General features: G+C 46.7%; 1 protein-coding gene across 1 annotated transcript in view; it reads left to right on the top strand.

Annotated features, from left to right (window-relative positions):
- Nucleotides 1–27905, top strand: part of Tiam2 (TIAM Rac1 associated GEF 2) — a 218392-nt gene that overhangs the window by 24817 nt on the left and 165670 nt on the right. The window contains 1 exon segment of the mRNA XM_047557396.1: nucleotides 6517–6643. The gene's annotated coding sequence lies outside the window, so the exon portion shown is untranslated.

Genomic DNA, 27905 nt, shown 5'->3' with positions numbered 1-27905 from the left:
AAAGGGGTGGAACTGGAGAGTATTGTGCTGAGTGAAATAAGCCAGTCCCCAAAACCCTAAGGTTGAATGTTCTCTCTGATATGTGGGTGCTGACCCATTAAAGGGAGGATAGGGAGGGGAAGTATGGAAGTTCATTGAATTAGACAAGGGGGTATGAAAGGAAGAGAGGGGGGTGAGAATAGGAAAGACAGTGGAATGAGTTGGGCATAACTTTCCTGTGCTCATATGTGAATACACAACCAGTGGAACTCCGCGTCACGTTCAGCCACCAGAATGGGATCAACATCGTAATGGGTTGCACCCTTGTATGTATGTCAGAGTACACCCTACTGTCATGTGTATCTAAAACTGAAAACTAACCTGGAGCTCCAAGCACAAGGTCCTCATTGCTACATGGAATGGAGTTTGTCTCCTAGAGGGGACACTAAAACCCTGCCAGAGAGCCTGCAGAGAGAGCAGACAGGAGCAGGGCAAAAGGCAAACCTGGTTTATGCTCATTTTTTGGAAGTGAAAGGATAGGAGACCAAGGAGATGGCTCAGAAAGGATTGTCAAAGGAGAGAATGAATTTCCCGAGCAGGATGCCAGGCGAGGGCAAGTTCCTAAACTTCATGTACAATAGAGCTTAGAGACTGGCGTGGATTTTAAAAAGCCGTAATGCCCCTGGCTGGCAACGAGTTGTCCAGCGTGGCTGGCAGGAATCATCATTTTAGAGCGATTTCTAGCAGAGTCCATCAAAATTTCAAAGGCATGTAGCCTTTGACCCCACAGTCCCTCCCCTGGGACTCTCCCATAGAAATAAAAGCTGCTGTATGTAATTTGTTTGGACAAGATTATTTATTGCAGCGTTGTTTGTAGTGGCAAAGAATTGGAAACTAAGTGGCTGCTTTCAGCAGGGAGGGCTGGATCAAAGGTGGCACCTCCAGTCCTTGGATTTCCATCCACTTGATCTGGAAGGATTCCCATGTGAAAAGAGGAGGTCAGCACCATGTAAAACACGGTCCCATGTGTGCAGAACATGACGAGATGAGAAGAGTCTTGCACCTATGCTGTTTAGGAGGAGAGAGTTTGGCAGTGTGGGAGGAGCTGGGCAGGGGACAGATAAAACCAAGGCTGCTTACGGGATATCTAAGTGGAAACGCCAGGGGAGCCACACAGGTGTGTCTGCCTGCACAAACAGGTGGGCGACATTCAGCAGGATGCCACTGTGCATCTCTCGGGGCAGAGGTGCAGCTGATTTGTTCTTTGTTCCCTGTGACTCTTCTCTGTCGGTTGCAAGTGAGTGAAGGGAGGCTGTGAGACTTAGAGTCTGGGCGTCACTGAGAAGCCTTCAGAGGACCCTTGGGAGTTCCTTGCTGTTAGGATGTTGACAAATGAGAGATGTCACATGCAGGTGTGCTTTTTTTCCCAAAAGATTTTGAGGGAAAACTCCTTGGAAACAGACATGAAGGGACCACTTGAGAGGGCCAGGGAAGTCTTATCGGTGTGGGGCTTCGTGGGAGAGCCTAGAAGCGCGGGAGGAAGGTGGACACGCTGGAAGCGGAGGGGTCTTCCAGGGAGGTCAGGAGCACAGGCGGGGGCCTCGGCCGTGAGATCACCCCTCTGAGGTTCCAGCTGGAAGACTGGACGAAGAGGCAGAAGTAGGTTGAGGTTGAGAGGGAAGAAATCGAGGGAAGGTGTTCTTAGAATAATGTGGGGGACGGGATTACCAGGGGAGCACAAAGGGGTCTCAGCGTGGGTGGCTTTGGATGTTTATTTGGGTAGAAGCAAAAAGTTCTGGTCTCTCCTCTTCACCTGCCCTGTTAAAGGCATCTCCGGGCACTGGCCAGACCAGGAGGTAGGGATGGAATGATGGGACTTCGGAATTCATTTTCTGTGGGATCAGTACAGCTTAGCCAGGAAAACTAAGGGACATAGGATTTCAGGTTTGTGATGACATAAAGAAAATAACTAGAAATAACTAGGGTCCAACTGATGGGGACAAGTTAGGTCAGAAAAGTCCCTGGGAAAGGAACTGGAGTGGACCGGGTGGCGGGCAGGTGGCGTGATGCCTCGGGAGGTTGCGGGCTCAGATTCTGAGAGCGTGGGGGTGGAGGAGCAGCAACCGTGGACCATGACAGGACCTCACTTCCTGTCACGACCTGTTCCAGAGCATCACCCGCTTCCTTCTGTCCCCTCTATTCAGTCTTTGGCACTGGAGATTGAACCCAGGGCCTCACCCATGTTGGGGAGCCCGGGTGTGAGCTGGTCTGTCACAGGAGGGCTGGTGGGCTGCGAGGAGGGTCCTGCCATGTGGGTGAGAGAGGAGAAAGGACTGTCAGGACTGGGCAGTGCCCTACCACTGAGCTGCACTGCCAGTCTAGCCTGTCATCTGGACCTGTCTGTTGAGGGTGTCCCCAGGAAACCTCTGCTTTGGCCTAATTGCTTTAGTTACTGCCGGTTTAAAATCCACCTACCTGGTTTGCCTCTAGACCTGTGTATGCACATCAGGAGCCTCTAGTGACATGCGACTGTTGAGCACTTTGAAAAACATGGTCAGTGCAACTAGAGTGTGTTATAAATACAAACTACACACTGGGTTTTGATGACACACACACACACACACACACACACAGAGTAAATATAAAATGTTACTATTTTTTTTTTTTCTTCCCTTCTATTTTTGGTGATTCAGGGGATTGAACCCAGGTGTACTCTAACACTGAACTAGATCCCCAGCCCTTTTGATGTTCAAGACAGGGTCTTGCTGAGTTGCTCAGAGGCTGGCCTCCAGATTGAAATCCTCCTTCCTCAATCTCCCAGACATTTCTAATATATTGGGTTAAATTCTGTTATTAAAATTGGTACTGGGTGCAGTGTTGCACGCCTGTAATCCCAATGACTCGGGAGGCTGAGGCAGGAGGATCATGAGTTCAAAGCCAGCCTCAGCAAAAACAAGGTGCTAAGCAACTCACTCAGTGAGACCCTGTCTCTAAATAAAATACAAAACAGGGCTGGGGACATGGCTCAGTGGTGGAGTCAGTGGTCGAGTATCCCTGAGTTCAGTCCTGGTACCAAAGGAAAAAAAAAAGTGACTTTTCACCTGTTTTGTACTTTTTCAATATGGCTGCCAGGAAACTAAACTTAGGTAGGGCACTCACCACTTCATTCTATTGGAAGCTCTGCTCTGGAGCTTTGTTTGTGTGGTTTCTGTCTGGATGTCTTCCCAGTTTCCGTCCACTTATCCATACTTGAAGGCCAGCGTTCTCTGTTGTAGAATGTTCGTGGCAATAATCATCGTCTTGCCTTTTATCGCACACTCCCTTCTTAGGCTAGCTTATCACAGGCTTTCTGTCTTGTTATTTGAAATCTGCAGGCAAGAGTTTCCTGTTTCTGTGCCGGTCGTTGTTATATCCCCTCCGTGCCGTGGGAGGGGCAGGAGTTGACAGTTCAGATAAGGTCCTGTACCCGACCTCCCTCTTGCTGCTGCTTCCTCACAATGAATTCATTCTGTTTACCTGTCAGTTGAGTCACCACCTGGCAGAATCTGCAGCATCCTGCTTGATGACTCCTGCTTCTGTTTTCCTCTCCTATCAATTATTGGTCCAAAGGAGCCTCTGAAAATGAATGCCCATGTCATGATGTAGCTCTCAATGCTTGGCAATTTTCCAGAAAATCAGCTGCAAAGAAAGCACCCATGAGATCAAAGGGGGAAAGGTAGCTTGTGAGAGCTGCTGCTGGCCCACGTTGGGTGTGGCCACATGTCCAGGTGTACCTGTCTAGTTATTGACAAGCTCGTTGACATCATCCCAGGCCCGTTGAGTCGAACATGAGACTTGCACCACTTTCCCTCGTGGGGAGAATTGCCCCAGCTACTCTGCAGAAGCGGGACAGTGTCTGCTGTGAAATCCCTGAGTTGGAAGTCCGGGCTTACTGGAGTTGGTATGGTCACTACTTCAGCACAGGCTCCTGCTACTGGATGTGAGGACTCGTGACTTGTGGTACAGCATCTCAGGGACTTGCTTGTGTCATGTTACTGGGTTTGGCTACTGTGAACGTGTCCAAAGTAAATTCCTTGCATCCATCTTAGGTTTCCTCCTTTCTGGCTTCTGTTTTGAAGAAGAGGATTTTTCAAACTAGGACGCTGAAAGAGGAGGAACCCAGTTTTCTTTTTTTTCCTGGCAAGTGATTTTTACTTTATCTTGAACTTGGCCATCTTTTCCACTTTGTTCAAGGTATCTGACTTTGACTCAGATTTGCTTACAATCACTTTAGGAAATCCACCCTGAGGAAAAGCTGAGCCAGGTGGGAATCTCGGCTAGAGAAACTACCTATACCTGGTACCTGGTTCCCTTTATGCCAAGTGAAATCTGGAGGGATGCAGCTTGGCATGATGCAGCTTGTTGATGTGTGTCTGTGTAAGGAGCCTTTGTGATGAGGGGCAAGAGTGCTTCTTATTAAGCTTCATAGATTAATAGCGGAGTTTGCCTTTCCATATTGAACCCTTGCCCTTTCAGTGATTTCTGTCCAAGTTGGCATGTTCTCTGGATGGGATTGGGGTCCATGTGGGTCCGGATTGCATTGGGTCTGGGAGTTCACTCTTGCTTTTGCCTCCTGATGGGTTGGGTGGCGTCCTAGCCTGGAACCAGCTGTAAGTACACAGGCTCCAACGGTCAAGCTGAGATGAAGACTTACTGAAGTTGGATAAAGGCAGATTTTACCCATCATCCAATGGAGGCCTTCTCCTGTGGGGAGCTTGTTATTTGTGTACACATTCAGTGATGATGAGAGGTAGCCAGCCCCCCTGTGAACTTGGAAGTTCTTGTGTTTTCATTCCTCATCTGCACAAGTCCTTACTGAAACCTTCAGTTGCCCCGGCGTGTAAACTACTTGCTGAGCTGCAGGTGGTTGGTTTGTGCACTATGTACATTCTCTGGTCCTCACTTTGCTTTGTCTGTGAAATGAAAGGGTTAGAGAAAATCTTTCCAGAAGCCTCCTTCTTCAGCAGTGATGGCATCTTTTCACTTGGTAAAAGCCTGTTGCTGCCAGGGCTGTATCAGGCACTTCATCAGCATCACGTGAAATACTCTATGCGTTCAGCCCCAGCATCAAAACAAACACGGAAGTACTGAGCAGCAGCTCTCCGGGCCCGTAGGGAGGGGTCCAGGCTGCCCGAGGTGAGGAGTTCTGTAGCGGAGCTGGTTTCAGTCTGCTCTGACTTCAGAGCGCATGTTCTCAGAACTACCCTGTGCTGGTCTCTACAGCTTTATGATTCTGGGAAAAGTACTTAAGGACATTTTTCCCTGGGGCAATTGAAGGGCAGAGGTGAATTCTGCACCTGCCTTGTAAGACTTGAAACTAGTGGGAAAACAACTTTTCTCATTGCAAGATTTAATTACTAATATCTGAACCAGAGATGATAAGAAATAAAACAACATCACTTAAAACATTTCTGACACTTTTCCGAAAGAAATTTCCTGGAAGAAGTAAGGTGTGTGATTTTGTGGCTTTTCTCACTTAGAGTGGCAAAAAAACTGGTTTAGTGATTGTCTTTTGGTGTCAGAGACATAAGTCAGCTCTGCCCACCTTAATATTTTTGCTTCATAGGAAAAGAAAATCCTCCTAAATTGCTTGTTATATTTAGGTCTTTGGGGTGGGATCTTGTGAATGTGCTATTATTATAGACTGAAATCTATGTATAGGGACACCCAAATTAAAAGTGGTGTAAATCCATGCCTTTAAAAAAGGAAAGCAATTACTATGTTGGAAAGCCAAGCTATAAAAAGTAAATGAAATCATAGGCAACGCCAGTCAGGATTTCATTTTACTAAGCAAATCTCCCTGAATCTCTTCCCCCTTTTGTGTCCTGCAGAGGCAGAGTGAGGATTGCAAACGTTTCAAAACCAGGATCATAGAGACTTATGGGTGACTGACTGGAGATTGTCCCTGTGGGGTCTCATCCTGTGGATCAAGTGACAGATCCAAAGGGACCACTTGGCTTGTCCTCATTGTATGTCATTATAGTTGTTGAGAATTCCCTAGAACCTGGTCCTATTTAATAAAAATAGGAAGTTTGCTTTTATTTAAGGTATACTTACCATACTGTAATATTTTCTCAACAAAGTAGAAATTAATTTCCTTGAAAGCAAATGTCACTTTGCAACTGAAACTAACACAGTACCTGCCAATTTTGCCAATTCTAGTTTAAAATCTGGCTTTAATACGTAACGCACAAGTGTGCGCTGCACGCGTGGGGTGTGTGCTCACAAACACCTACTCACACACTCACTTATATTTGAGCATCTTATTTCCCAACAACTTCTCCCCCTAGAGCCAGAAAAGAAATGAGGAAGGGAAGAAAAGCATTTGTAGACTTCTGGAAAGTGCTGCAGCCCTTGGCCATTGAGTGGCAGGAGGTAAGCCTCCCCTGACCGTCTGGGGACTCAGGACAAGGCACAGCATTGACTGTTCCACAGGTGTCTCAGTAATCCCAGCTTAGAAATGCAGCAGACTTCTTTCATAGTTCTTCTTGCTCCCAGGTACCTCGAGGCCCCGCCAGACGTGGAAACAGAAAACACAGCCAGGCAGCCTGCTGCATCTTCTGAGAGTGTTGCGTGGCTTTGGCTGGATGACAAAGAACTAAGGAGAGGAGTAGTCCAGACCTGGGTAAGCTTCACGCTGTGGAATGCACAACAGTGTTCCCTTAAGGGCCTGTTCCAGATCATCCGGATCTTTGTTGATTCCTCAGCAGATCCGAATGATGAACGCGCCCCGCAAGTCCTGCTTGCGTTGAGAGTCGTCCTCGGTGATGAGAACTCAGTTTCTCACCCCCAGCACTGCCACTTTGTGGGTGTCAGCCGTCTGAAAGCTCAGCAGTTCTTTTCTTGCAGGACGCGCCGTGAGGAATCACGTTTTGAAGGGAAGAGACAACTCCAGAGCTCTGAGGCAGGGTCGGAACGTTCTGGTGACAAGGAGGCTGCTGCTGGAGGTGGACGCTCCCGAGCAGGGCCCTGGCCAGTGGGGACTGACTCGCTGGTGACTCAGTGGCAGCCTGTGGGGCCCTTTGGCCCCGGGAGCAGCCTCTGAAAGCACAGAGGCAGTGCCTCCATTCTCCCGTGAGTCCCCGAAAGGTAGATTACATGGTGGCAACTAGGGTTTGCCTCAAGTGGGGCTCAACCTTGCTCGGGGACTTGGTGAGAAGCTGTCACACGGCTTTGGCTTTGCATGTGGTGAGGGGAGACTGGCTGCTGCTGGCCTGACACAGTGTGAGTCTGTTCCCAGAGAAGTGGGTTGGGAAGAGAAAAACCTTGTTTGTTCCTTGTTACAGAGACCAACTTCACCTGCCCAACTTTACTCTTGTCGTTTTCTGAGTCACCTTATAACTTCTCTTTTGGGACTTTGACAATTTGGGCTCAGTGGCAGACAATTACAATTACTATAATTTTATAGAATATTTTATTATCTGGTAAGGTGAATAAACTTTTTCCCTCCTCAACATATGCTTTCTTGACTCTTCTCCACAGTTTGTTCTTCTGGATGAACTTTAGGATAAACCTATCAGATTGTTTAAAAAAATCAGACTTTGCACTGGATGTTTAGCAGTATAAGAAGAATTGGTCTGCTCTTGATTTGAATCTTCCTATCCAATAACATAAATGGCTCTGAACTTTTTAGGTATTTATGCCCTTTAGCAAATTTTTAGTAGGTTTTTAAATTTATTTATGCATGGAGTACTGGGTATTGAATCCAGGGTGGTCTACCATTGAGCTACATCCCCACCCCTTTTTATTTTCATTTTGAGACAGAGTCTCACTAAGTTGCCAAGGCTATTCTTAAAGTTGTGTTACTCCTGCCTTAGCCTTCTGAGTTGCCTGGTTTGGCTAAGTTTTAATAAAATTCCATGCAGTTGGTATTCACAGGATTACCTTCTAACATTTAATATTTTTTAAATATTTTTTTTAGTTGCCAATGGATCTTTTATTTATTTATAGGTGAGCCTGAATATTGAACCCAGGGCCTCAAACATGCCAAGCAAGCCCTCTACCACTGAGGTACACCCCAACCCTAACATTTAACATTTGGACATAAATGTTGGAAATTCCAATGTGAAAATGTATATTCATGAATACTTCTCACAGTTAAGTTAGCTGAATAAAGTTGTTAACTGTCTTGCCTATTTGTTTTTAAAAGGCTAACTGCACATGTGTGGTAGGCATACATTGGAATGAGTCAAGACAAATCCCATTTTCATAGCTCTCATTGTTGATATTTTAAATTTTTTTGTACTCATTTGTAATTATTTGATACATAAAAACACAATAATTATTTTTATTAATGGAGTTGTGATGTTTCCACACATGTACACATTGTGTAATCAGATTGAACATCAATCTCCTCATGTATCACTTTATTGCGAAAAAATTCAAACTCCTTTCTTCTAGGCTTTTGAGATCTATGATACAGTCAGTACCATCACTCTATTGTGCAATAACTCACTGGAACTTTTTGTTTTTCTTTTATAATTTAGCTCTAGTTTTTAAAATTAGTGGTCTCAAATTGCAAATGAGCTTTGTTTGCTTTTGAAAGTGAAGACATAGTTATTCTGGATATTATCATGGTCTTTTGATATAATAGCCCTTTAAGACTAAAACAAAAGGCAGAGCTTATATCTAAATACCAAGTACTAAATGTCTTAGGTAGGATTTCTGTGTCATGGGCTTAAGGACTGAAATGTAGCATTATTAACTTGAATTACCTTATTTTCTTTTCATACTTTTGCATAGAATCAGAAGTAAAAATTCCTGGGAACAAAAGCATATTGTTTACATAATTTGAAGTATCTGGGAAATGATTTTAATTTGTACCTTGAAGGTGTATGGAAGGAGACCAGAGGCTATTAACTGAGGTAACAAATTTACAATTCCTGTAAGTGCTACTTTGGGATGGCAGCAGGGCTTCTTGAGGGTGCAGGGTATACTTTTTAGAATTTGCAGTAGAAGATTTGTGAGGGAAAGAAAGGCGTGGGTCAGAGAGCAAGGTGACACTCAGGTTAAGGAAACTTGAGGTTGAATCATCCAAACCATTTGCCAAAATGCTTTCTCCAGTGTCTCGGTCTCCAGTGTCTCGGTGTGTGGTCTCCTGGGGTGTATGAGGCTTGTGTGAAAAGGAACTGAAGCCTGGAAAGCTTCCCTGGTCATTCTTTCTCCACTGCCCATCACCTTGTGGTGCGTGGAGTGGACCATTCAGTGGGTTTGCCTTTGAAAAATGAAGATGCTGATTACAATTCTGTCATGTCTGGCATAAACCATTAAATCCCTGTCTACACAGCAAAATTAAATAAGGATGGGGGCATCTGTCAGGTAATTCGGGGAGAATCCTTTGAGGATGATCAAGATTTGCTTCCTTCACTTCTGTTACACTCCAAGCCTCTTGAACACACAGGGGGACTTTTCTTCTTCCTACCAAATGCTTGCATTGTTTATGCACCGAAGGAATTTGGGGCACATGAAAAATAGACAGGCAGACCAGTGGTACAGAATAGAAGACACAGAGATAAACCCACATAAGTACAGTTATCTCATCCTCGACAAAGGTGCCAAAAACATGCAATGGAGAAAAGATAGCCTCTTCAACAAATGGTGGTGGCAAAACTGGAAAGCCATATGCAGCAAAATGAAATTAAACCCTCTGTCTTTCGCCCTGCACAAAACTCAACTCAAAATGGCTCAAGAAGCTAGGAATTAGACCTTAGACCCTTCACCAAATAGAAAAGCAGGCCCGAATCTCCATCACGTTGGCTTAGGACCAGACTTCCTTAACAAGACCCCCAGAGCGCAAGAAATCAAAGCAAGAATCATTAAATGGGATGGATTCAAATTAAAAAGCTTTTTCTCAGCAAAGGTTTCCTTTATTTTCTGCCACAGCCATGTGTAAAGTTACTGTCTTTTGCAATTCCAGGACCCAGGCGGGTGAGGCTTCCTCTGTCGCCCACGTTGGTGCTCTTGCCTGTGCGCTTGGGTTGTACCTCAGACACAATGTCTGTTCAAACCAGTTTTGACTTTCCTTGTTCCCAGGACTTCTGGTCCCCTTCCTGGACCCTGGGACTTAGCCAACAGCTGGATCCCATTTTGAGTACATGTGTAATTGGTGACTCCATGGTGGCGCAGGGCCTTTGCAGCCTGCCTAAGCCCTACTTGAGTGCAACCCAAAGACACCACAGGCTTTGTTACCAAGAGCCACTTCAGTGTCGCTCAGAAGTCATAGCTGAGTGATTCGCTCCCTTAATTTCCTAAGGGCAGTAGGCATGTTCCCTAAAGCAACTGGTAAAGCTCAAATATAGCTTTTTTTTTCTTCTTTTTTCTTTTAAACTTTTGGGTGACATTATCGGTGGTCCATAATATTCATTCTATTTTGTGATATTTCCCAGTTATGGATTTGGTAATAGATAACACTTTGCTTCTAAATTCAGAGTTAACACAGCAAGTTTCTGAAGCTTAAAGACAAAAGTTTAAGAATAGAAAGTCGGAAGGAAACTTTTGAGTCGAAGTCAAAAGGAACACCGTGCCCGTGAGTGAGTTCTATCAGAAAGGGAAAAGTTGCCCCCAGACTGGCTGGGCGGGGACTTCCTCCCAGCAGCCCCGCCTGCTCCCTGCTGGTCCTCTGAGCCTGGTCTCCTTGCCCTGGCCCTCTTTTCTCTTGCCTCACTTCTCTGGTCGCTGTTTCTTTCCTGCCTCCTTTTGGATTCTTCTGCAGCATCCCACTGTCAGACGCTGGCGCTCTTCCCAGCTGCCATCCCGGGTCACCTAAATCATGACCTGCCAGTTACTGCCCTTGCAGTCCATCTCCCACTGGGACCTCTCCCTGGGGGTTCTGTGTGTTTGACTTCCACCTGGACATCTCCATCGGGATGTTCGTGACCCTGTAGCTGGACATGGTGGCGCATGCCTGTTATCCCAGTGGCTAGGGAGGCTGAGGCAGGAGGATCACAAGTTCAAAATTAACCTCAGCATTTAACAAGGCCCTAAGTTACTTAGTGGGACCCTGTTTAAAAATAAAAAATGAAAAGGGCTGAGGTTGTAGCTCAGTAGTTAAGAGCCCCTGGGTTCAACCCCAGTACCAAAAAAAAAAAAAAAAAAAAAAAAGACAAAGCCTTTTCCTTCAGGATTGGATCTCTTTGTAGAGCCCTCACTGCAGAGTGTGTGCTCGAGATTCCGAGAGCTCATGTTTGAGTCCTGACTGGGTTCATTAACCTTTTTCCTGTTGATCAGAACCTCAATATTGGGGGTTCCTGGACTTAAGTAGATAGCATTCCATTTTAACCATCATGTTAGTTATAAATTTTTTTTGTGTACGGATACTCTTTGGCAAAGTCATACAAATATTTGTCATTAGCTGATTATGAATCAACATTTTAATGTGTAGAGGCTCCTCTTTAAGAACAACAAATGCCAGAACCCAAAGTGTAGTCAATTTTAAGGACACTAGAATAGTATTTTAATGAAACGGACGAAAGCCAAAGACACTTTCATGGTTGAAGAGGAAAGGGTGGGGATGTGGTTTGAAGGATGGGCTTATCTTGGTAGCTCATTTAACCCTTGTAGGCCCAGTTCTTTATTTGCTGAGTGGATGTACAAGTAATGTAAGTTTAGGTCTGTTAGCTTTTTACTTGTTACTTGAAGTGTCTCTTCTTGTCATTTCAGTAGTTCAGGAAGCTTACAGCGATGTAGGGTTTTTGAAACATCAGGTTATCCCTGTGTGTGTGGGGGCCTGACCATCATCAATGCATAATGTCTAAGCAACTTGAAATTTAATTGAGCCCCCATTTTCCCTATAACTAAGAAAACTAAACCTGATTCAATCCCAGATGAGGTCTCTGGAAGAACCTGAAAGTTTTTGTATTCATGAGAATCATATGTTAATCAGAACCTTGTCATTTTATTGTTTATGTAATGATCACTGATTAATTCTGGGACAGAGTCATACAGTCCTGGAATACTGTGATGATGATAAGACTTGGATCTGTTTATATTTTGAAACATAAGCATTTCCATAAATTAGAATTTTTGATTTTTCTGGGATTTGGATTTTCTGTTCAGTGCTTCATTAACACTTTATCCATCTTTGGATCATTAACACTTTATCCATCTTTGGATCAACAATTAATCCATCTATTGCATTTTAGGTAGATTTTCTGGGCAAATCTGTGTGCACAGAATAAAGAAAAAGTATACACAGAGGTTACATCATTTCAGCATGTTAGGAGATGATTCATTGGAATGGTAAAGATGCACCATACAAAGGCGCCCAGCAAAGGTTGAAAGTGTTGGAAGCAATTGGACCAGAAGTGTCTTGGGCTGAAATGTGTCATTCATGCCTGGGTTATCTCAGTGATCCCCATTAGCTCTCAAATTTGGAAAAAATCTAAAAGTTTTTAAAATTGAAATGGTTAGGTGTGAGGTTTTATGCCAAGGAACTTGCCATCATCCCTAGGCCAGGATCCTCACCTGATTGTTCCTTTATAGCTTTTCCATGCTGTTCTTTGTAATATAAAGCCGATACCCCGCCTCCCAACCAATCTGTCAATCTGCCGCTCTGCCTGCCTCTTAGGTTACAGGAATTTCCGGCTTATGCTGCCCCCATTTTCCTGCTTCCCACCTTACGTCCTAACATGCTAAATAGCTATTGGTTCATCAGTCAGCTTGCAAGTATTCTCCTCCGCTACTGGTTCCTTCCAGCCCGCGAGATTCTAATATCTGGGAGAAGCCACATGCCATCTTTATCTTTTTTTTTTTCTTTTCACTCTGGAGTGGATGTGTTAGTCGTCCGCATAATAAAGTCTCTTGCGTGAGCCCTCGTGTCTGCGGTGCGTTTTTCTGGGAGCTATTGGCCAGCCGAGTGAGCGGGCGGCAAAGTTAAGCAGGATTGCTCGGCAGCTATCACCTCGGGTCCCAAGCTGCCTGCGTTCTTCATGGTCATTCTTCCAGAGTTGGGTGCAAGTGGCGCAGGCCTGTGATCTCAGCTGCTCGGGAGGCTGAGGCAGGAGGGTCACGAGTTTGAAGTCAGCCTGGGAAACTTGGTGAGACCCTGTCTCAAGATAAAATTTAAAAGGGTTGGGATGTAGCCAGTGGTAGAGCACTTTCCTGTCATGTGCAAAGCCCGGGGTTCGATCCCCAGTCCTGAGGATGGTGGGGAGGATGTCCTGGAGGAGCATCTTTGGAGTTCGATGTGATTCAGATCTTTTCTGTCTTAACTCTGTTACGTCCATGTGCATTTTAGGCAGATTTTCTGGGTCTCAACTTTCTCATCTGTAAAATGGTGCAATAAAATACCTCAAGTTTAATTGTGAACCTTACATGATATAAAGCGTCGATGCCATATCTATATATTAGGTACTAAGTAAACTGACAAGTACCATCTTCCTTTTCCCTTAAGCCAGATAGCTCTGCAGTTCCCTTTTCTTTCCTTTTCCTTCCTTTTTTGTGACAGGGTCTCACTGTGTGCCCCAGGTGGCCTGTAATTCCTGTGCTCAAGACATCTTCCTGCCTCAGCCTCCTGAGCAGCTAGGACTACAGGTACAGAGCGCTGTGCCTGGCTCTGATGTTCTGTTTTAAAAGACTGAGACTTTTAAAAAATTCTGTATCTCTGTTGTCCTGGGGGGGGAAAAAAAATCGCAGCCCACTGCCGTCATGCAGAATGGGTGCTCCTTCCTGCCCCCAGCGCGGCAGGGCAGTGTGAATAATGTTCTTTGCACTCTTCAGGGTTTTTTTGAGTCCTCCCTCTTCCCGCGTCCATTGCTGTTCTTCATCTTTATCCGCGGCCGTGCTTCTGTGGTCTCTATTCTCTGTGTAGTTTTTGTAGTGCCAGTTTGACTTTAAGGAATGAGTCATTCCTTCATTTTCTCTTTGAGGGACTAGAGAGCCAGACTCTCTTTCCCATCGTAGGAGACATGAGCGCTTGAAGATTTTCCTTCCTGCTGAGTTGCTAAGTAAGAAGCATTTAAAAAAAAATAATAATAATACTTTTTATCAAAGCTTGTGGGTGCAAATCATGGTGTGGCGGTCTGGGAATTGTCCCGGTGTGAACACACCTGTGCAAGAAGCCATGCTTCCAATCGCTGCAGGCTGTTCCCAGCCTGCTGCCCCTTATCTTTCAGATTTCCCACCTGTTGTGAGAAGCATTTCATCCCCTGGCGCCCTCTGACCTGCCATCTGCCAGTTAGTCTGTTGGGACTGTGGTGACCTGCCCCGCCTCCCTCACAGGGGAGCCTGGAGCTACAGAGACTGGCTCTTTGTTCTCAGTGCTGCCTGCATTTTATAGATGGAGGGTGCGTGACAGAATGCCACATTCCTCTTTCCCTTCCCGTGGCCTCAGACAGCCTTCCCATGTGGCTAGTTGGATGAGAAGTAGATAGGATGCTGCAGGAAACATCAACATGTATCGAAAATTTGTGTGAGAGGGTGCTGACAGGTGATTAAAAACTTCAACCTTAAAAAATGCGCAGTAAGTCAAAGAGTCACGAATGGAGGCAGGAAGGTTACGTGGTCTCTAGTGCAGAAGTCAGAAGGAAGCAGACAGGAATCCCGGCCCAGGGGGCTTGCTTCCCTTATGAGCAGCTTCCTGTTTGAGAGGGCGCCGATGATTGGAATGTAGGGATTAGGAGTCTGGACAGATGGAATAGTAAGTAGTTCCAGTGGCCACTGTCAAAGATTGGACTTGACTTTCCTTTAATTCTGATTCTTTCATTATCACGTAGTTTCCTAAATACCATAAGAGGTACTAATACCTCTTTGCTCTCAGTTGTTCAGTGACAAGAGATGGATTATATAGACATTATGTTTTTGGATTAGAGATTTTTCGGAAGTGACGATGCTAAATATTTTCAGGCGAATCCCAGCTTTACCACTGAATTAGTAGTGGACCGATCAGGGGTCCTTGGAGGGTAGATGAGAAAACGCCCACGGGGCTTCATAAGTTGCGGGAGGTGGTACACCAGCCAGCTGGTACAGGGCGGTCGGGCCCACCTGGGTGCTGGTCTCGCCTCTCCTCCTCTCCCTCCTTCCAGACCTCCTTTTCTCTAGGTGCTTCCTGGGTGCTGAAGTGGGTTAACTTCATTCGTATTCTGCCCATGATTCTGGTTTCCAGGGCAGTCGTCCAGGGTGGTAGTGCTGGGTGAGATGAAGGGGACTTGAGGTGGCAGGTTTGGGATAGCGTGGGAGGAGGAAGCGTTTTGAGCAGCTCTCGGTTGGGAAGGGGAGGCTGCAGGTCAAGACCTAAACTGCACAACTCGCACCAACCGGAAGAGCCATCGGTCTGCAGCGAGGGAGGTGGGGCAGAGCCCTGGATTGGCTGAGCACCGTTCTGCTGCAGTGCTGGCCCCTTGTGGGGAAAGGCCAGCAAATCTCGCTTGGGAGCCCTGCCTCGGACTGGATGTCCACTGGCTCTGCCTGGGGTGCCAGCTCCAAGATGGGCTCCACCTGGGCTGCTGTGGCCCACCTGCTTACCAGGGTCTGGTTCAGGAGGTGCCCTGGTGCCTTTGCCAGCTAATCCTAGGTGACCACTGTCTCCATCAGTCAGGTAGCTTCCGCCTTGACAGGTCACTGGGTCCCTTTCCAGCCCTCCTCTCATTTTGTGCCTTAACACATATCCTGAAATAGAATCATGTTTTGTTCTTGGTGGGCAGAGAAGTGTGTGCTCACGGTCCTGGGGGCTGGAAGTCCAAGAGTGACGTGTGGGCAGGTTGGAGGTGAGTCCTGGAGGTGGTGGTGAAGGGCACAGCCGGCACAGGGAAGGACACCACACTGCACACTTAAAAATGGTGACGGTGCAGGCTTTACCTCCCACACATTTTCCCACAGCTGGTCACCAAGAGCCATTTAAAAAGAGTCGTGTTCCCTCTACGCTGTTCCTCCATGAGAGGTCAAATAGGCTCGTGTGGAGTTTCAATTTAAGAATTATGTTTTCTGGTCTCACGAGAAGGTTTTGATTACTGCCAAAAGAAGCTCAGGACTCAGTTCTGTAATCAAGCCCCCTCCCTGTTCTGCCTTCCGCTGGACCTGAGATGGGAGAGACTCCTTGAACTCTTGGTGTTTGTCTGCAAGGCAGAATTCTGATGGCCATGGGTCAGTGGCTTTCCTGAGAGAAATGGATTTATTTCCACTGAAATTTCCTGGAAGTTGTTGGATAACTAGGTAAGACTGCCCCACTCACAACCCATAGATAAATAAAACAAAATGAGACCCCAGTCATTTGTTTTAAAATATTTAAATTTTTAACTGATAGATAAAAACATAAAAATTGTACATTTTTATGGGTCACCATGTGACACCTCTGCACATTGAAGCTACATATATCTGTGTTGTAGCAGAAACATTCAAATCTCTTCTTCTAGTTGTTGGAAATACACAGTTTGTTATTTTACCTGTGGTCATCCCACTGTGCAGTAGCACTAGAGCTTATTGCATCTGTGATTTAGTGACCGTGGGTCTATCCCCCTGCTGTCAATTTGCATGAGATCAGCTTCTGATATTTTGCACATGAGTGAGGTCATGTGGCACTTGCCTCTCCTGCCTGCCGTATTCCATGTAACACGCTGCTCTCTAGTGCTATCGGTGTTGTTGCAAATGATGGAATTTCACTCCTTTTATGGCTGAAAGTATCCCACCGTGTGTATGTGTCGCATTTCCCTCATCCGTGCGTGAGCTGATGGATGCTCAGGTTGCTTCCACTTCTTGGTCACGAGAACAGTGCCACTGAACTTGGTGGCGCAGACGTCTCTTTGACATGCACATCCCAGGGGTGGGTCGCATGGTGGTGCTACTTTGAATATTTTTGAGGAAGCCCCACCGTAGCCCACAATGGCTGCACTCGTTTACACTCCCACCGGTGGATGGGCAGGGGCTGCCCGTTGTCCACACTCTTGCCAGCACGTGTTATCTTTTGTCTTTTGGGGAATAACCATTCTTACTGGAGTGAAGTGATGTGTCTCTGTGGTTTTGATGTGCATTTCCCTGGTAATCAGTGTTGAGCATTTCCCCTGATATTTAGTAACAATGTTGATTGTATATCTTGAAAAATGTCTATTACCCATTTTTAAATTGTCTTCTTATGGCTGTTGAGTTTTCGGTGTTCTTTATATATTTTGGATATGAACCTTGGTCAAAACTGCACTTTGCCAATACTTTCTTCCCAGGAGAGTCTCACTTGGCGGACCTCAAGCTCATACAGTTTGGGATTCCTCTTTAAGAAAAAGAATACAAAAAGATCTTTCTTCTGTACATTTTTTTTTCTTCCCCTTTTGGTGCCAAGACCCAGAAATGAATCTTCTCTCATTCTACAAGAACATTTGTTATGAGCACATGGTTGGGGCCACTTCCAGGCTTTACGAGAGGCCCTGGTTTAAGCTTTATTATTTATTTGATGTCATTTGTTTCTACTCCCAATTAGAGGCAGAATAAAATAAGGACCTCCTATACCAAACTGCTTCCTTCTTCTGAGTTTTATTCCCAGAAGCAAAAAAGACTTGGAATAATGTGTTGCATTCAGAAGATTTGACAAGGAGCTGGGAAACCCCTAAGAAGGGAAAAATGGTCTGTGCCATTTAAATTCAGCTGCGGTCCATGTTTAATTTACCCATTTTTCCAAACTTCAATTTGACGATAATTCAGACTGTAATTAAGTATTACGAAGTAACCTTTGACCAAAACCAATTAACTTTGAATTTCTCTCCTGGACTGTTGTTGCATTATAAAATTTTAGAGGCATTTTCCGAGAAATTACATAAAATTTCCATGGTAATCATGACCTTGAGGTATTCTTGTGTCAAAGAAGATGCACAGTCTCCTCGTCGGTAATGACTTGCACATCTTTTTCCTCCTCTGTGATTAGTCTTCCTATTTGTATCCTGACCTGAATAAATACTTCATCAATCAGAGATTAGGATCATCTTATTGCCTGTGGGAATTCCTGTGTGTGGCCCTGGGCTTTCATGGAGCTGTTAGGGAGTGTTTAGCATTGGAAGCGACACTCGGTGACCAGATGGACCATTGGAAGCTTGGGGAAGTCCCGGGAGAAAGCCTGACTTCTAATGGGGCAGAGCAGGAAGAAGCAGGTCCTGGTCTGGAGGTTGGTGCTTTGTTTTTAGCACAAAGCAGCTTTAGTAACTTTCATCTCTTATTCCTCCCCCTTCCTCCCCCTCCCCCTCCTTCCACTCCCCCCCCCCCCCCCAGCTTTCAGGAGTGAAATCCTAGGTATTTTCTTCATATCATGAAAATTGAGACAACAATCAAAGAAGATGCCTGGTTCTTTTCTGGAGCAGGACTCGCTCTCCTCAAGGACCCAGCTTGGTGGGTGGGCATCTGTGGCCAGCCTCCCCACTCGGCCAGCCCCTGACCGCGGTGTCCAGTTTGCCCACATGCCGAGTGCCAGAGGGACACTTGGACATACTTGGCAAATTCATTGTCACCTCTTGACCAAAACCAGAATTCGGATCCTGAAATAAAGGTGGAAAACAAGCTCTGTAGGCCAGCGGCACCCGGTTATCATCCAGGTAGGACTCTGACGCTGTCTCAGGCCACCTGCATAATCAAAAATAATCGAGAAAAAAATTTCAGGGAAGGAAGGACTTGATCAAACTGTTTTCCCTGTGTGGTGAATTGAAGGCTCCTCTGACTTTGTAAATCTTCAGAGAAGTGGAATTGAAGGTGGTTCGCTGTCGGTCAAGTGTGACCACCATTTCCATCGGATGTGAATTGGGCCAGATCATTTTTGGCGGGATGGATATTGTAGAGAAAAGGGTGTGGTTGAAAAATATTGAGAGAAACGAGGAATTTCGTATTGTTCTGAGTTATTCGTGGAAGGAGGAGGGATTAACAATAGAGCCAGATAAAAAGTGGCTGGCGCGTCCGAGTCGCGGCTTTGATGGGATCAGGAGCACTTTCAGATGGACGCCCCCCCGTGCCCTGCACCCCAGGAACACTGGGGTACATTCGAGAAACACAACCACTAAGACTCGTCTTAAAACGAGCTGCTCGTACATTCCCCTTTGTCTAAGGTAGTCGAGGGGCCAGGGGACTGATCGGGGCTGTTTGGACGTTTCTGTTTTTAGCAGGAGGGGGAGGTAAGTGGTGCTGGCATTGACTTGCTCAGGAATAAATCAGCCAAGAGTCTCCGCTGAGAGTTTTGTCTTGGAATTTGTTCCCTCACCCTGGCCAGTTGGCCAGAAGCCAGCTACAACTTCCCTCTACTTCACTCTCCTCACCCCGGCTTCTCCTCCTCAGAGTTCCTTCATTGAGGGGAGGAAGGCCTTTTCCTGTGGCCTCCTGCCTGATGTGGGCTCCGGTCCTGTTGTAGGTGTTGCGCATTGTCATTCCTATCCCCTCTCAGCAGTTGCCCTGGGTGTCCCCAGGCTTTTGTTCCACCCTCCTGGTGCCTTGGCCTGTGCAACTTTGTAACCCGTCCCACTGGTCAACCCGTTCAGTCAGGGCACTTCAGGATGTCACTGACCTTTGAGCTCACACGTCCCTCTGCCACTTTAATTATAGAATTAGAATAGCGATGGTAATTACAGTTTGGGATCACCTACTAAGAGTTAGCTTCTGGGTTCAGGTTCCTCACTTGTATAATTTTATTTAGGCCTCAGGACACTATGGGGGATGTACTGTTATTTCCACATCCAGGGGAGGAAAGTGAAATTTGCAAGGATTAGAAACCTCAGAGTTGCCAGATGTGGTGGCTCACATCTGTGATCCCAGTGGCTCTGGAGGCTGAAGCAGGAGGATCGAGTTCAAAGCCAGCCTCAGCAACTTAGTGAGGCCTTAAGCACTTTAGCAAGAGCCTGTCTCTAAATAAAATATAAAAAAGACTGGGGATGTGACACAGTGGTTGAGTGCCCCTGAGTTCAATCCTCAGCACCAAACAACAACAACAACAGAGAAACCTCAAGTTCGCACTAACGGGAAGAGTCAGAGAGGGGCTTTAAATTCAGGTTCTGTGTTCTCTCGGGTTGCCCCCCTCACCTTCCACAGAGCTGGCAGGACCTTCAGGGTCATCTTTTCTGAGGGCTCTTTGGTTGCATTAGAATCTTCCAGGAAGTTTAAACCAAGAAAAAGAGTCGCTTGGTCTTTCTTCTGGCCTGTCGGTCAGACTCTCAGGCAGGACTTCAGGAGATCCAGGGGCAATTCTGCAATTCAGTCAGGGTGACCACCTGACCACCGCTGGTCCAGTCCAAAGGCTTCAGTGTTGAGAAGCATCAGTGTTTTCTAGATCAGTCTCGTTAGTGACAGGCGGGGACTTAACTAAATCTTCTGATGGCCCCTGGTCTCTGCTTATTGCTCTCACTCCCAGCCCAACGATGGAGTCCCAGCACAGGACGCCTCATTTGCGAGGCTTCTTCCCCTAGGGCTTGCCTGCCACTGTGGACTCGAGGGCCGGCTTCGTTTGGAAGGATCTCAGGTGGTGGTAATGTGACCTTGTGGGTCTTAGCCGGACCCTTAGTGTCACCCGGGCTGCATACCTTAACGCTTCTGTCCCTGTGCACATTCACACGTAGACAGCTGCCCGTCAGCTTGGTTTGCATGACGGCCCGCTTGCTCGGTGGTTTGCCCGGGTGTCATGCCCAGCCCAGTGAGGCGGGGCCGTGGCCATCTCTGTTTTCTGGAGGGGACAGACAGGATATGGAGGTGACTCGTCCTGCACAGTCACACAAGGTGTTCCTTGAGCCCAGGCCAGAGTGAGGCCCTTGGGTCACGGTCCACTTCTCTTGCCGCAGAGCCACCTGTGACTTCTGAGGACGTGGCACGCCACATCCGGAGCCCATCTGCGTGCGGAGGGCGTTGGTGCTGCTGTGTTCCTGTACCGAAACCGAGCGCGCTCTCGGCCTGGGGCCGGACAGCCTGGTGGGGGGGGCGGTTCCTTGTTCTTGGGAGGCTTTCCGGGTGCCTTGTTTTCCTGGTCTCCCCAGCTCATGGCGCCTCTGAAGCTCCTCTCTGAGCTCTGGATACGTCATCCTTGCGTCCTAACCTTTTGCTCCCTGGTGTTTTTCAACACGATCTCCCAGATCACGGCTTTGGTATTTTACGTGGTTCATTTTATCCGTTGAAGTTTCTTTTCAGCTATTCTGACTTTATTTCCTACCTCTTATTGAATGCGCTGATCACTTCTTTTTCATAGCGGCCTGATCTTGCTTTATGGGCATCGTATTGTCTCAAATCTTTCCTAAAATACTTAATAGAATTTTAAGTTGTCTTCTCTCCAGGAAGTCGTTTCCTCTGGAGTCAGTTGTCCCGTTTGGTATTCCACCCCCCCCCCCCGCCCCCGTTTCTTTTTTTAATCACATTCTAGGTTTTCCTCAAATAACTTAGGATCCTTGTTTTCAGTTTGTTTTAATGAGTCAAGAACTCTGTAGATAAACTGGGAGGCTTGCTTTGATCTTCTTTGCAATTGCAGAGTCTGCGAAACAGGCCTGCTAAGCCGCAGGCAGACCGCCCTTGGCTGGTGATGTCAGAGGAAGGGGTTCCTGCCAGGCGTCTTTTACAGTGTGGCACTCCAGACCCCCCGAGCTCTTCTCTGACACCACGCCGGGATTCCCCCAGTTGTGGAGTTGATTTTTGTTGTTGTTTTTGGAAAAAAAAAAAAAAAACTTCTTCCATATTATTTCTTTCCTTTAATGAAACAATACAAAAATGCATTTCGGGTGAGAATCGAATAGAAAAAACAGTGCATAATGGCGAATGGAAGTTTGCAGATAGAGTTTAGGTGTGTAGCTCTTATTTAGGGATTTTAAAATGCTTTTATTAGTACCTTATGGTTATTCTAACAGTTGGTTCTTTTGACATGGCCGCACCCGCGTGGAACGTAATCTGCTCCGTTTCAGTCCCAGGTCCCTCCTCGCCCCCTCTCCTCCATGCCCCTTCCCCTGCTCTCCTGGTCTTCCTCCTGTTTACTTGGCTATGTGATTTTAGGGGGTGCTTTATAGATAAGTGTGAAAGTGGGATTCGCTGTGGCCGAGTTATAGGTGGGCTTGGCATCATTCTGCAGACTGGCCGCATCTCCTTCCCTTCCTGCCTTCCCTTCCCCTCAACCTCCTTCTAGTCTATCCATCTTCCCTCTATCTTCCATACCCACCCCTTCCCCGCTTGTCAGGGACCAAGAAGTTCTTATTCTGAGAACATTCTGATCTTTACAATAAGCAGCAGCGCCCCTCCCTTCCCGCCGGCGCAAACTTCCCCTTCCCGGCGGCGCGAACCTCACCTCCCGGCCGGCGCGAATTTGCACCCTATCAGGAACCCAGCAGAAGAACACAGCCAACCAGCCTGCACCTTGTCACACCCCTCCTTCCCTCAGTATAAATACCCCTGTGTGAACAATAAAAATTTGCAGCTTGATCAGAATTCCTGTCTTGCTGCCTCTCCCTGCGTCTCTTGTCCCTTCATTCCTTCTCTCTCAGGTTTGCGGTCCCGTGTTGATGTCCCGCGGGTCGGGACAGTTGGCGCCCAACGTGGTCGATTGGAAACTTTGAGAAGCGGAACGCTGCCCTCCGGGGAAGACTTGGCCAAGCAGGATTCGGGATCGCCCTGGTAGACGCAACCGGGAGTCAGATCCAGGAGGAGAGTGAGGTCAGCGCAAGGTAAGTGACGTACCATGGGACAAGCAGTCTCGTCACATGATTTGTTTCTGACGGGTCTCGAGGAGGCCCTCAAGACTCGGGGAGCGCGTGTTAAGAAAAAGGATTTAAGATTATTCTTTTCATACATAGAGGATTTGTGTCCTTGGTTTCCCCTCGAGGGATCGATTGATGGTAAAAGGTGGCTCAGAGTAGGAGACTGCCTCAAAGATTATTATGAGACTTTGGTCCTCAAAAGGTGCCCGTCACTGTCTTTTCTTATTGGAATTTAATTAATGAGATTCTTAAAAGTTCACCCTTTGACAGTGGTACTTTAAAACTTGTAAAGATTGGGGAGCAGGCAATGCAATCTACCTCTCGCCCCCCATCGGCATGCCCTTCGGTTAGTATTCAAATGCCCCCTGCTCAGGCTTCTCAGGACCCTGGGACCCTCCCAGACCCTGGGAACCTCCCAGACCCCACCTTACCAAAGGAGTCCCCTAAAAATCCCCCTAAGATTTATCCGGTTTTAAATCCTTATGATGAGTTGACCCCAGAGGATGAGGCCACCCTGGAGGAGGCAGTGGCTCAACACCATTTTCCAGACCTGCCACCTCTTACAAATCCACTTCCCACTTATACACCCCCTGCCTTTCGTGCTCCGGTCCTTCAGGGACCTACTGCCCCCCCAGACATTTTTTCCCCGCTTCCCTTGCCTAATCTAACCCCTTTACGCGAGTCTCTCCAACATAGGCGGGAACAAATCCAACTTTTAAAAGAACTAAAAGCCCTTGATGCCGAGCTTCGCTCACTGGCCTTGGGCACGGAGTTAACACAAACTGGCCCAAAACCCCTTAATACTCGTAAGGTGAAGCCACGTGGTCAGCCTGTTCTTGCCTTTCCAGTCACTCGCAGTCAAGCAGATCAGCCCCCCCAAACTGAAGCAGAGAATTTAGAAGGAAGTCAGGAAGAGGAACCAGGGGAGGAACAAGAGGTAGAACCAGAGAGGGAACAAGAGGAGGACCAGGAATCAGGGGATGAGGAGGAACCCACCTCTGGACAGAGTGGAGCCCTTGGTTCTTATAAAAGGCTGAGCCTCCGCTTTCTTGAAAGACTTAAAAAGGCTTGTACACAGTATGGCCCCACTGCACCTTATACACTGGCCTTGCTAGAGAACCATAGTACACAGTGGCTCACCCCTAATGATTGGAAATTTTTGGCCCGAGCCACCCTCAGTGCAGGTGACTTCCTGTTGTGGAACGCAGACTTTAGGGAATACTGTCGGGAAACTGCCCAAAAAAATTCAACCAAGGCTTCCTCTAAATCCTGGACCTATGTTAAATTAGTGGGTAATGCGCCATTTGATACCAACCCTAAACAGGCGCGCTTTCCTACTGGGCTCCTAGCGCAGGTTCAAACTGCTGGTTTGCATGCTTGGAGACGGCTCCCTCAAAAGGGCTCGGCCACCACCTCCCTAGCAAAAATTCATCAGGGTCCAGACGAGCCTTACAGTGACTTTGTTGCCCGGCTTAATCTAACTGCGGAGCGCCTACTTGGACCAAGTGAAAACGAGAGCTCCTTTGTAAAATATCTTGCCTTTGAAAATGCCAACCCAATATGTCAAGATGTTCTTCGGCCCCACAAAGATAAAGGGAACCTTTCTGACTTCATTAGGCTGTGTGCCGGGGTAGGAACAGCCCATGCCATGGGTCTCGCCATTGGTGCCGCCTTCACCAAGGCCCTTCACCACCCTGGCCCACGTACTTGCTTTACTTGCAAACAACCTGGCCATTTTGCGCGAGACTGCCCAACAGGGAAACTGGGTCAAGGACCCATATTTCCTCAAACAGGGGCTAAACCACCTCCGCTCACCCTTTGCCCTAAATGTGGTAAAGGTCGCCACTGGGCCAAGGAGTGTAGATCCAAGACCAATGCCCTTGGACAGCCTATTCCCTCTAACTTCTCGGGAAACTCCTCTCGGGGCCAGCCCCTGGCCCCGACCACCCCCAGAACAAACCCAGGGGCAATAAGGTTTGTTCCCTCTCAGACTCCCAACCCAATCCAGGCTCCCTGTCCTTCTCCACAATCACCTCCCTCCAACGTGCTACCCCAGGCAGCGCAGGATTGGACCTCTGTGCCTCCACCGATACAATATTAGACTCTATGCAAGGACCTCAAATAATACCCACTGGGGTTGTAGGCCCCCCTCCACCTCATATGTGTGCTCTTATTCTTGGGAGAGCTCCTACCACCTTACAAGGTGTTCAGGTCTTCCCTGGCATCATTGATGATGATTACACTGGAGAAATTAAAATACTGGCCACAGCTGTTAACGGAGTAGCTGCCATCCCTGCAGGAACAAAAATTGCACAATTAATACTCCTTCCCCTCAATTCAGGAAATTCACCAGGAAACACAGCCTCTTTAGGTTCCTCTGATGTGTATTGGGTCCAACCTATCTCCCACAAAAGACCCACTCTTACCTTATTTATTGAAGGAAAGAAATTCCGAGGGATCCTAGATACTGGTGCAGATGCCACAGTTATTTCTCAAAAATATTGGCCATCAGAATGGCCCCTCACCTCATCACTAACTGACCTTAAAGGAATAGGGCAATCAAGAAACCCCTTAGTTAGCTCCAGGGTGCTTAATTGGACTGACACAAAAGATAACACAGGGAATAAAGGAACCGTTACCCCCTTCGTTGTTCCTGATCTCCCTGTCAACCTTTGGGGACGAGACATTCTAAGCCAAATGAAAGTTATTCTTGCTAGTCCCGACTCTTTAGTCACTCATCAAATGCTTCGTATGGGCTTTATCCCTGGTACAGGCCTTGGGAGGCTAGGACAAGGACAGGTTGAGCCTGTACAGCCCATACAAAAAACAGACAAATTTGGACTTGGGTATGTGGATTTTTAGTGTCGGTCCCTGACCCTCCTGTACCCCATGCAGACAAAATTATTTGGGAAACTCAAACTCCTGTGTGGGTGGATCAGTGGCCCCTTACCCAAGAAAAATTAGAGGCTGCCTCTATGTTAGTACAGGAACAGTTGACAGCCGGCCATGTGGAACCCTCAACCTCACCCTGGAATACTCCTATTTTTGTTATTAAGAAGAAATCAGGCAAATGGCGCCTTTTACAGGATTTGCGCGCTATCAATAAGGTTATGCGCCCGATGGGGGCACTACAGCCAGGCATCCCTACACCGGTAGCTATTCCTAGGGACTATTATAAAATGGTCATCGACTTAAAAGATTGCTTTTTTACTATTCCTTTACATCCTGATGACAGACCCTATTTTGCTTTCAGCCTCCCCCGCATCAATTTTCAGGGCCCTATGCAAAGATTTCAATGGAAGGTCCTTCCCCAGGGTATGGCTAACAGCCCTAGTCTTTGCCAAAAATATGTTGCTCAAGCAGTAGACCCTGTGAGAGAGCGGTGGCCACAAGTTTATATATTACATTATATGGATGATTTGTTAATTGCTGCACCTAATACCTATGATCTTAATAATTGTTATTTGGATCTCTATAAAGCCCTTACTGCCTTGGGGCTTCAGATAGCCCCTGATAAGGTTCAGACACAGGACCCCTACACCTACTTGGGCCTCAAACTTCAAACTAATCAAATTCAAATCCCTAATATACAATTGCGTGTGGACCATCTCCACACTCTTAACGATTTCCAAAAACTACTAGGGGATATCCAATGGCTACGACCATATTTAAAACTGCCCACCTATGTGCTTTTGCCTCTTAATGATATTTTAAGGGGAGATTCTGACCCTTCTTCTCCTCGAGAGCTTACTCCCGAGGCACAGCAAGCATTAATTCAAGTCACAGAAGCCATTGCTCAACAATTTGTTACACAAATATCTTATAACCTTCCTTTGGTTTTGGTTATATTACACACCCCTCATACACCCACGGGACTATTCTGGCAGCGGGATCCACATTTTAAAAATAAAGGTTGCCCCTTGCTTTGGGTTCATTTGCCCGCCACATCCTCTAAAGTTATTGCTGTCTATCCTGCTCAGGTAGCTTCTATCATTATTAAAGGTCGCTTGCTTTCTCGACAACATTTTGGCAAAGACCCTGATAGCATTCTGATTCCATACACTAAGGATCAAACCCAATTTTTGCTACAGACGAGGGATGAATGGGGTATTGCTCTATCAGGCTTTTTGGGAATAATCGATAACCACCTTCCCAATGACCCCCTTTTGCATTTTGCTCAGTTACATCCATTTATTTTTCCTCGGGTTACTCGGAAGGCTCCTATTCCACAAGCCCTTACTGTTTTTACAGATGGCTCCAGCAATGGCCGTGCAGCCTTTGTTGTTGATAATCAGCCCACCACCTTTGACACTGCCTATCCATCAGCACAGCTTGTAGAATTGTTTGCTATAACACAAGTCTTTATGACATTTTTTGATAAACCTATTAATATTTATACAGACAGTGCTTACATTGCCCATTCTGTGCCCCTATTGGAGATTTCACCCGCCATTAAGGCTTCCTCCAACGCAGCCTTTTTGTTTAACCAGCTTCAACGACTAATTCAGGCTAGAAAACATCCATTTTTCTTAGGACACATTAGAGCACATTCTGATCTTCCCGGTCCCCTATCACGGGGTAATGCTCAGGCTGATGCAGCCACTCGATCCCTTTTCCCAGTTCTTATTGGATCCATCCGAGAGGCCACAGATTTACACAAACTTCACCACTTAAATTCTCAGAGCCTTCGGCTACTTTGTAAAATTACCAGGCAACAAGCAAGGGAAATTGTAAAAGCGTGTCCTGCTTGCGTTGTCTCCCTTCCTATTCAACATCTGGGTGTTAACCCTCGAGGATTACTGCCCAATCAGATTTGGCAGATGGATGTTACTCACTTTCCTGAATTTGGGAAAACAAAGTACATACATGTTTCCATAGATACCTTTAGTGGCTTTATTTTTGCATCACCGCATTGCGGAGAAGCTACCAAGGATGTCATTTCTCATCTTGTCTCAGCCTTTTCCATAATGGGAAAGCCAGCACATATTAAGACAGATAATGGCCCTGCATATACCAGTACCAAGTTCAAACAGTTTTGTGCCACTCTTCAAATCTCTCATACTACTGGAATTCCATATAACCCTCAAGGTCAAGGCATTGTGGAACGTGCACACCTCACCTTAAAAACCTGGCTTACCCGCCTTAAGGCCTCTTCCCTTGCATTTACCACTCCCAGGGATCGCCTTAATCATGCATTATTTGCTCTTAACTTTCTTACCCTAGACAATGAAGGACATTCGACCGCAGACAGACATTGGCATCCCTCTTCTAGTT

Source organism: Sciurus carolinensis, chromosome 7 (assembly GCF_902686445.1).
Source record: "Sciurus carolinensis chromosome 7, mSciCar1.2, whole genome shotgun sequence".
Classification (NCBI taxonomy): domain Eukaryota; kingdom Metazoa; phylum Chordata; class Mammalia; order Rodentia; family Sciuridae; genus Sciurus; species Sciurus carolinensis.
Note: the sequence above shows the minus strand (reverse complement) of the source record. Positions and strands in the feature narration are given on the sequence as shown.